The 9301-nt window shown below is 44.4% G+C and overlaps 1 long non-coding RNA gene across 2 annotated transcripts; it reads right to left on the bottom strand.

Moving 5' to 3' along the window:
* Positions 1-311: 311 nt before the first annotated feature.
* On the bottom strand, positions 312-6031 carry LOC146752629 (uncharacterized). Of its 2 annotated transcripts, none has more exons than XR_014940513.1 (3): positions 4954-6031; positions 2108-3688; positions 312-1115 (listed from the first exon to the last, which is right to left on the bottom strand). It is a non-coding gene; the product is annotated as an uncharacterized LOC146752629 (long non-coding RNA). The 2 variants fall into 2 exon arrangements; XR_014940514.1 differs by lacking the exon at positions 312-1115 and having other exon boundaries at positions 1295-3688; positions 4954-5059; positions 5130-6004.
* Between the last annotated feature and the right edge of the window lie 3270 nt (positions 6032-9301).

Genomic DNA, 9301 nt, shown 5'->3' with positions numbered 1-9301 from the left:
TTAAACCTAAAGCCAATTTAGCTGAGATTAATTGATTGCAAAACTTAAGCCAATCTGAATTAGATAATTAGATTCCAAAGCAAAATCCAATTTGGTTGACAATAATTGAATGCAAAGCTAAAGCCAATTTGGGTTGAAATTAATTGAGTCCAATACAAAAGCCAATTTGGTTGACAAAAAATAATTGCACACACTGAAATCAGCGTAAATCTTATAATGGCCGCAAATGGGCACAAGTCAAAGAGTGGCCGCAAATGGGCACGAGTCAAAGAGTGGCCGGGAAGCAACTCAGCTCCCTCAGGCTGTGGGCGTTGGTTACGGGGCTGGGTTAGCCCGGATAGAAAAAAAGTGGGCTAGCCCAGCCCCGTAAGCAAGGATAAATAAAGCCAATTTGGCTGATATTAATTGAAATCAAACCTTAAACCAATTTGGTTAAGGTTAAATAATAGCAAAGTTAAAGCCAATTAGTTTAAAATTTAATGATTGCAAAGCTAAAGCCAATTAGTTTAGGATTAAATGATTGTAAAGTGAAAGCCAATTCAATTAAGATAGACTGCAAAGCTACAGCCAATTAGATTATACTTAAATGGTTGTAAAGCTACAACCAATTTAAGTAACATTAAAAAATTAGAAAACTAAAGTCAATTTAATTAAAAATAAAATGGCAAAACTAAAGCCAATTTGATTAACAATGACTAATTGAAAGCTAAAGCCAATTTTGTTAAAAGAATTAATTGAAAAGCTATAACCAATTTCATTAAGATTAACTGACAACAAAGCAAAAACCAATTTAGTTGCAGTGATATGATTACAAAACAAAACCCAATGTGGGTGAAGTTAATAGATTACTAAGCTAAAACCAATTTGTTGAAGTGTGATGTCAAATCTAAAACCAATTTGGGTAAGGTTAACTGAACGCAAACCTTAAACCAATTTGATTAACAGAACTTAACTCAAAAGCTAATTCCAATTAAATGGAGGTTACTTGACTAATATGTAGCTGATGTGGTGTTGTGATGGATCGTCAGCCCCCCAAAGCTTTATTAAACGCCTGCATGGCAGCATGGAGCGCTGCATCAAAGGGGAACATCCATCAGCCAGGGAATATAAGGGCCCTAAGGAAGAAAAGCAGATAGTTAGATCAATGGGCTATAGCAAGTGGGACATGAAAATGTAAAATAGTGGGCAAGGCCCAAAAATTTGCTACAATAAACACCAAAATGGAGCTAAAAGTACAAAAGAAGAACACAGAGAATGCCAAAATGAACAGCAAGGCCCAAAAGAGCGGCACAAAAAACATCAAAACAGAACATAATACAACACAAAACACTGCAGAGAACAGGAATAGGGACATTAAGGCGCAACAAAATGATGCAGGCAACTGCAAAATGGAAGAAAGCACCCAAGAGAATATCAAAATATTGGGCAAGGGCCTACAAAAGGATGCAGGGAACACTGAAAAGGAGGGCAAAGCCCAAGAGAACAAGAAAAGGAATGGCAAAATGGACTGCAAAGCCCAAAAGAATGATGCAATGGATGCCTAAATGGACAGCAAAGTCCAAAAGAATGATGCAATGGATGCCTAAATGGACGGCAAAGTCCAAAAGAATGATGCAATGGATGCCTAAATGGACGGCAAAGCCCAAAAGAATGATGCAATGGATGCCTAAATGGACGGCAAAGCCCAAAAGAATGATGCAATGGATGCCTAAATGGACGGCAAAGTCCAAAAGAATGATGCAGTGGATGCCTAAATGGACGGCAAAGTCCAAAAGAATGATGCAATGGATGCCTAAATGGACGGCAAAGCCCAAAAGAATGATGCAATGGATGCCTAAATGGACAGCAAAGCCCAAAAGAATGATGCAAGATACCAAAATGGAGGGCAAGGCCTAAGAGAACAATGCAAGGAACGCCAAAATGGAGGGCAAGGAAAACACTGCAAGAAACAACTGAGCAACAGCAAAGACCAAACACAAAGACAACACAGTAGGACAAGCACAGACAGCCCATAGGACACCACGGAGTGCAAAAATGAAGTCAAAAACACTAACCTCACATCTCAGTACATAACAAGTAAAAACCAATTGCTATGTGCTGCCCTTACCTGCTGGGCTGAGAGTTACCATCAGCAAAGCTGGTCCAGGCAATGCAGGTTACTGTTCCTCGCTGCTCTCATCAGGAGCCTCACATCTCTGTGCATTGCTGGAACCTGTTGGACACAACATGACAATGAAGGCACTGGGCTAGAATTAATGCTATTAAAAATATAATTAATGCTATTATGGATATAATTAATGCTACTTTTAAGTCTAGATTTGCAGTAAGTTTAACAATTGTATCCCACACTACAATCATAATTAAAGTGACTTTCACATAAATCACTGAGCATCACTTTTATGACTGCATTTATCATAACAGACACCTTTAGTATTGGGTAAATATTAGGTAAATATCGGTTCCATTAACAAATACAGGTTACAGACTTTATCACTACAACCCGCATTAAGCCGGGGGAGCAGATCAAGATTAACACAAACAAAACCTCCCAGCAAATCCCAAACACAAGCAGAACAACCACAGAAAGACACTGCAACAGAAAAGCAAAGCAAGCAGCCAAGGGTAAGACAAGGACAAAAGCAATAAGGAAAGCCAAGGGAAAGCCAAAGCAAAAGCAACAGCAAACAGACCATTATAGGAAACACCAAGAACAAAGGCCAAAGGCAAAACAGCGTGGAGCACCAAGACAACAACAAAGGGAACAATGAAACAGAGGGCAAGGCCCAAAAGAATGCTGCATGGAACTGCAAAATAGAGCAAGGCCATAAAGAACACTGCAGGGAACATCAAGATGGAGAGCAAGGCCCAAAAGGGCACATACAACATCAAGATGTAGGGCAAGGCCTAAAAGAACACTGCATGGAACTGCAAAACAGAGGGCAAGGCCCAAAACAGAACTGCTGAAACATCAAGATGGAGGGCAAGGGCCAAGGGAACATCACGCAGAACATCAAGATGAGGACAAGGCCCAGAAGAACACTGCAAGGAACATCAAGATGGAGGGCAAAGCTGAAGAGAAAACTGCAGCAAACACCAAGATGAATGGCTAGGCCTAAAAGGGCACTACAAGAAACATCAAGATGGGGGGCAAGGCCCAAAAGGGCACTACAAGAAACATCAAGATGGGGGGCAAGGCCCAAAAGGGCACTACAAGAAACATCAAGATGGGGGGCAAGGCCCAAAAGGGCACTACAAGAAACATCAAGATGGGGGGCAAGGCCCAAAAGGGCACTACAAGAAACATCAAGATGGGGGGCAAGGCGGCAGAGGAAACTGCTTGGAACTCCAACATGGAATGAAAGGCTGAAGGGAATGAAGCACCAAAATGAACAACAAGGCCCATAGAATGAACAGAACATAAAGTGAGAACAAAGGAAACACTGCAGGAAATGCTGGAGAAACAGCAGAGAACAGAGGAAAAGAGAATGCAGAAGGACGAGAGCAGACATTATCATTATAATAATGGAACGTTACCTTCAATCTCAGTATGGAACAAGTAAAAAGCAATTGTGTGTGCTGCCCTTACCTGCTGGGCTGAGAGTTACCATCAATAAAGCTGGGTCTGGAGCATTCCAGGCAATGCGGGTTTCTGTTCCTCGCTGCTCTCATCAGTAGGATAGAATCCATGCTATTAGGGATGGAATAAATACTATTAGAAATAGAAGTAATGCTATTTCTAAGGTTAAAGGTGCAGTTACTTTAAAATGGTATTTTGCACTATGATTAGAATGAAGGTTACTTAAAAACAAAGGGTTAGATTTACAGATACTCTACAGAAAACTGCAATTCTCACTAAATTTCCCATTAAGGCCATAAAGTTCCTGCAATTATCCCATAAAGTTCCCTTAAGGTCAAGATTACCATGAATGCTGCCTCCCAGCAAACCCCATAGAGCCAAAGGCAAAGGCAGCAGAACAAGCACAGAAAGCCCCAACAAAAGAAAAGCAAAGCAAACACCAACAGTAAGGCAAGGGCAGCAGTAAGAGAACAGCCAAGGGAAAGCACAAGGGAAAGCAACAGCGAGGAGAGTGGTATGAAACACCAAGAACAGAGGGCAAAGGGAAGGCAGCGTAGGAGGCCAAATGGAAACACCAAAAGAACACTGCAGGAACAACAAAAAGGAGGGCATGTCCCAAGAGAACATGGCAGGGAACAGCAAGATGGAGAGCAAGGCCCAAAAGGGCATTAAAGGAACAGCAAGATGGAGAGCAAGGCCCAAAAGGGCACATACAACATCAAGATGTAGGGCAAGGCCTAAAAGAACACTGCATGGAACTGCAAAACAGAGGGCAAGGCCCAAAACAGAACTGCTGAAACATCAAGATGGAGGGCAAGGGCCAAAAAAGATCATGTAAAACATCAAGATGGATGGCAAGGCCCAAGGGAACATCACGCAGAACATCAAGATGAGGACAAGGCCCAGAAGAACACTGCAAGGAACATCAAGATGGAGGGCAAAGCTGAAGAGAAAACTGCAGCAAACACCAAGATGAATGGCTAGGCCTAAAAGGGCACTACAAGAAACATCAAGATGGGGGGCAAGGCCCAAAAGGGCACTACAAGAAACATCAAGATGGAGGGCAAGGCCCAAAAGGGCACTACAAGAAACATCAAGATGGGGGGCAAGGCGGCAGAGGAAACTGCTTGGAACTCCAACATGGAATGAAAGGCTGAAGGGAATGAAGCACCAAAATGAACAACAAGGCCCATAGAATGAACAGAACATAAAGTGAGAACAAAGGAAACACTGCAGGAAATGCTGGAGAAATAGCAGAGAACAGAGGAAAAGAGAATGCAGAAGGATGAGAGCAGATATTATCATTATAATAATGGAACGTTACCTTCAATTTCAGTATGTAACAGATAAAAAGCAATTGTGTGTGCTGCCCTTACCTGCTGGGCTGAGAGTTACCATCAGCAAAGCTGGGTCCAGGCAATGCAGGTTTCTGTTCCTCGCTGCTCTCAACAGGAGCCGCACATCTCTGTGCTCTGCTGGAACCTGTAGGACACAACACGGCAATGAAGGCACTGCCCACATCTGCAGGGCAGCTCATAGACACAGCACTCACCTTGGCTTTGGTAGGGAGGGATGTTGGAACCAATAGGGCCCCATGAGACCCCATTGGAACCAATAGGGCCCCACATAAGACCCCATTGGACCTTATAAGGTCAACAACCCAGTCCAAGACCAACCAAGGTCTTGAAATCAAACAGTCTATGAGTCCAGATGAGATGCATCGCAGACTGAGAAGTGGTGACAATGGGGTGCAGTCCGGTGAGCAGAAACACAGCCAACATGGCGCTCCTTTGTAGGAAGGTAGAAGGGATGAGCCCAGGAACGGCTGAGCCGTCGGTCCCACTGCTGTGCTGGGAATGACCACAAAGCAGATCCTCATAGAAGGACCCAGGGCTCATTGAAGCAGGAGGTGATGATGGAGATCCTCATAGAAGGACCCAGGGCTCACGGAAGGCAGGAGGTGATGATGCAGATCCTCATAGAAGGACCCAGGGCTCATGGAAGGCAGGAGGTGATGATGGAGATCCTCATAGAAGGACCCAGGGCTCAAGGAAGGCAGGAGGTGATGATGGAGATCCTCATAGAAGGACCCAGGGCTCACGGAAGGCAGGAGGTGACGATGGAGAACCAGTGTGACTTCACCAAGGGCAAATCCTCCTTGACTGACCTCATAGACTTCTATGATGGCACTGATACATCAGCAGATGAAGGAAGAGCTGCTGATATCATCTACTTAGACTTCACCAAGGCCTCTGATGCAGGACCCCACAGTGTCCTCATGTCCAAGTGATGAAGACACCGAGTGGATGGGAAGATGATGAGATGGATGAAGAACTGGCTGTAGAACCGAGTCCAGAGAGCAGCAGCCAATGGCTCCATGTCCAGATGGAGATGATGATGAACAGTGTCCCATAGGAGCCAGCACTGGGGCTGATACTCTGCAATATATGAGCATAGAATCAAATGACGATCAGCAGTGAAGACCATCACGACCATCTCCATTCAACCCCCCTGCTATGGGGACAGTCACCAACCACCACACCAAGATCCCACAGCCTCAAACTCCTCTAGGGATGGAGCATCCCAAAGTGACCCATTGCACCCCCAAACCCTGCAATAAAGAAGAGATCGCTCACCCCATTGTGAAGGCTGAGCCTTCCATCCAAAGGAAGGAGGCTCTAGATACAGCTCCTTCTCACCCCCATCCATAAGTGCTGTTAGGAGCAATCAAAGGGAGAAGACATCAGCCCAGTAATAAAGAAGAAATTCCTTACCCCATTGCAAAGTCAAAGACTCACCATTGACCCCAAAGGAAAGGATCTCCAAGCAGAGTCGCATCTCATATGGCATCCAGAGCTCGAAAGCATCAGGAAGGAGAATCCTCTCCCTCAATGCTCCCATAGGAGCACCGAGCTGGAACTGATGCTGCCCCCTGCCCTTCCCAGCCCTTAAATACCAATCAAGGAGGGGAGGAGCCAGGCTCCAACCAATCGCAATTCACCCCTCAACGGCCCCCACCTGTGCCCATGGGGTGGGCCCCTCCCCTCAGCAGGTGCCCAATCAGGATGTTACATAACATCCCCATTCAAGAACAAAGACAAAAACAAAACAGTAACAGGTGAGTAATTATATTTATTTGTTCTTATAGGGGAGGGTTGTGGATAGAGGAGAAACAACAGCACAGTATATGGACACGGGGGTGCAGATCTCACTCTTGCAATGGGGTGACACTGTGGGCACCGCTCTAGGGTAGATGCTGGGGAGACATTGGAACGATGGGGGGTCATGGGGACGATGATAATTATTATATAATCAGGGTGATATAATAGAAATGCTTAGTCATGGTTGGAAGCCATGATGGGGCGGGGACACAGCAGTACAGCCCAAGTGTAGGCAATGCACCTGATTGGCTGCAGGGCTGGCTCCGCCCCCTCCTGGTGCTCATATAAGGGCTGGCACTGTGGGGCAGCAGGTATTTGCTGGAGCTCCTCGCTGAGGTCACATCTACCCACATGAAGAAGCTCTTCTGCTCTGTTGCTGCCTTGGACCAAGAGCTGCTGGATGGAGCTGCAGGACTTGGCTTCTCCGCCATCACGCTGCTCGGCCTAGAACAGCACTACAGGAGGTGAGTTCTGGCTCTGATACTTGAATAATGCTGAGCTGATGGGGGGCAGAGATGTTTGGGGGGGGATGTTGAGGTGTCTGGGGGGGGACACGGAGCTGATGTTTGAAAATGAAGCTGTATGTAGATGTGGAGGTATCAATAGAGTTACACAAGGAACCATGTTGGAATGTGACGATGAGTAGATGAGGTTTTCTTCCGCTCTAACCCTGCTTTTCTTGGTTTTCTTCCGCTCTAACCCTGCTTTTCTTAGTTTTCTTCTGCTCTAACCCTGTTTTTCTTGGTTTTCTTCCGTTCTTACCCGGCTTTTCTTGGTTTTCTTCCGCTCTAACCCTGTCTTTCTTTGTTTTCTTCCTTTCTAACCCTCCTTTTCTTGGTTTTCTTCCGCTCTAACCCTACTTTTCTTGATTTTGTTCCATTCTAACCTGGCATTTCTTGGTTTTCTTCTCCTCTAACTCTCTTTTTCTTGTTTTTTTTCGGCTCTAACCCTCTTTTTCTTGGTTTTCTTCCGCTCTAACCCTGTTTTTCTTGGTTTTCTTCGGCTCTAACCCTGCTTTTCTTGGTTTTCTTCCGTTCTAACCCGGCTTTTTTTGGTTTTCTTCTGCTCTAACCCTTCTTTTCTTGGTTTTTTTCGGCTCTATCCCTGTTTTTCTTGGTTTTCTTCCATTCTAACCCGGCTTTTCTTGGTTTTCTTCCGTTCTCACCCGGCTTTACTTGGTTTTCTTCTCTTCTAACACTGTTTTTCTTGGTTTTTTTCGGCTTTAAGCCTGCTTTTCTTGGTTTTCTTCTGCTGTAACCCTGCTTTTCTTGGTTTTCTTCCGTTCTAACCCTGCTTTTCTTGGTTTTCTTCCGCTCTAACCCTGTTTTTCTTGGTTTTCTTCCGCTCTGACCCTGCTTTTCTTGGTTTTCTTCTGCTCTAACCCTGTTTTTCTTGGTTTTCTTCCGTTCTTACCCGCTTTTCTTGGTTTTCTTTCGGCTCTAACCCTGTTTTTCTTGGTTTTTTTCGGCTCTAACCCTGCTTTTCTTGGTTTTCTTCCGTTCTAACCCGGCTTTTCTTGGTTTTCTTCTGCTCTAAGCCTGTTTTTCTTGTTTTTTTTTCGGCTCTAACCCTGTTTTTCTTGGTTTTCTTCCGTTCTAACCCGGCTTTTTTTGGTTTTGTTCTGCTCTAACCCTGATTTCTTGTTTTTTTTCGGCTCTAACCCTGTTTTTCTTGGTTTTCTTCCGTTCTAACCCGGCTTTTCCTGGTTTTCTTCGGTTCTAACCCTGCTTTTCTTGGTTTTCTTCTGTTCTAACACAGCTTTTCCTGGTTTTCTTCCGTTCTAACCCTGCTTTTCTTGGTTTTCTTCTGTTCTAACCCTGTTTTTCTTGTTTTTTTTCGGCTCTAACCCTGTTTTTCTTGGTTTTCTTCCGCTCTAACCCTGCTTTTCTTGGTTTTCTTCCGCTCTAACCCTGCTTTTCTTGGTTTTCTTCTGCTCTAACATTGTTTTTCTTGGTTTTCTTCCGTTCTTACCCGGCTTTTCTTGGTTTTCTTCTGCTCTAACCCTGTTTTTCTTGTTTTTTTCGGCTTTAAGCCTGCTTTTCCTGGTTTTCTTCCGCTCTAACCCTGCTTTTCTTGGTTTTCTTCCCCTCTAACCCTGTTTTTCTTGGTTTTCTTCGGCTCTAACCCTGCTTTTCTTGGTTTTCTTCCGCTCCAACCCTGCTTTTCTTGGTTTTCATCCGCTCTAACCCTGCTTTACTTGGTTTTCTTCCGCTCTAACCCTGCTTTTCTTGGTTTTCTTCTGTTCTAACACTGTTTTTCTTGGTTTTCTTCGGTTCTAACCCTGCTTTTCTTGGTTTTCTTCGGCTCTAACCCTGCTTTTCTTGGTTTTCTTCCGCTCTAACCCTGCTTTTCTTGGTTTTCTTCCGCTCTAACCGTGCTTTTCATGGTTTTCTTCGGCTCTAACCCTGTTTTTATTGGTTTTCTTCCATTCTAACCCGGCTTTTCCTGGTTTTCTTCCGTTCTAACCCGGCTTTTCTTGGCTTTCTTCTGATCTAACCCTGTTTTTCTTGGTTATTTTCAGCTCTAACCCTGTTTTTCTTGGTTTTCTTCTGCTCTAACCCTG

The sequence above is a fragment of the Coturnix japonica genome, unplaced genomic scaffold, assembly GCF_054131305.1.
Source record: "Coturnix japonica strain WE unplaced genomic scaffold, WE-NBRP24 Scf043, whole genome shotgun sequence".
Classification (NCBI taxonomy): Eukaryota; Metazoa; Chordata; class Aves; order Galliformes; family Phasianidae; genus Coturnix; species Coturnix japonica.
The sequence above is the reverse complement of the archived record's forward strand: the minus strand, read 5'-3'. Positions and strand labels throughout refer to the sequence as shown.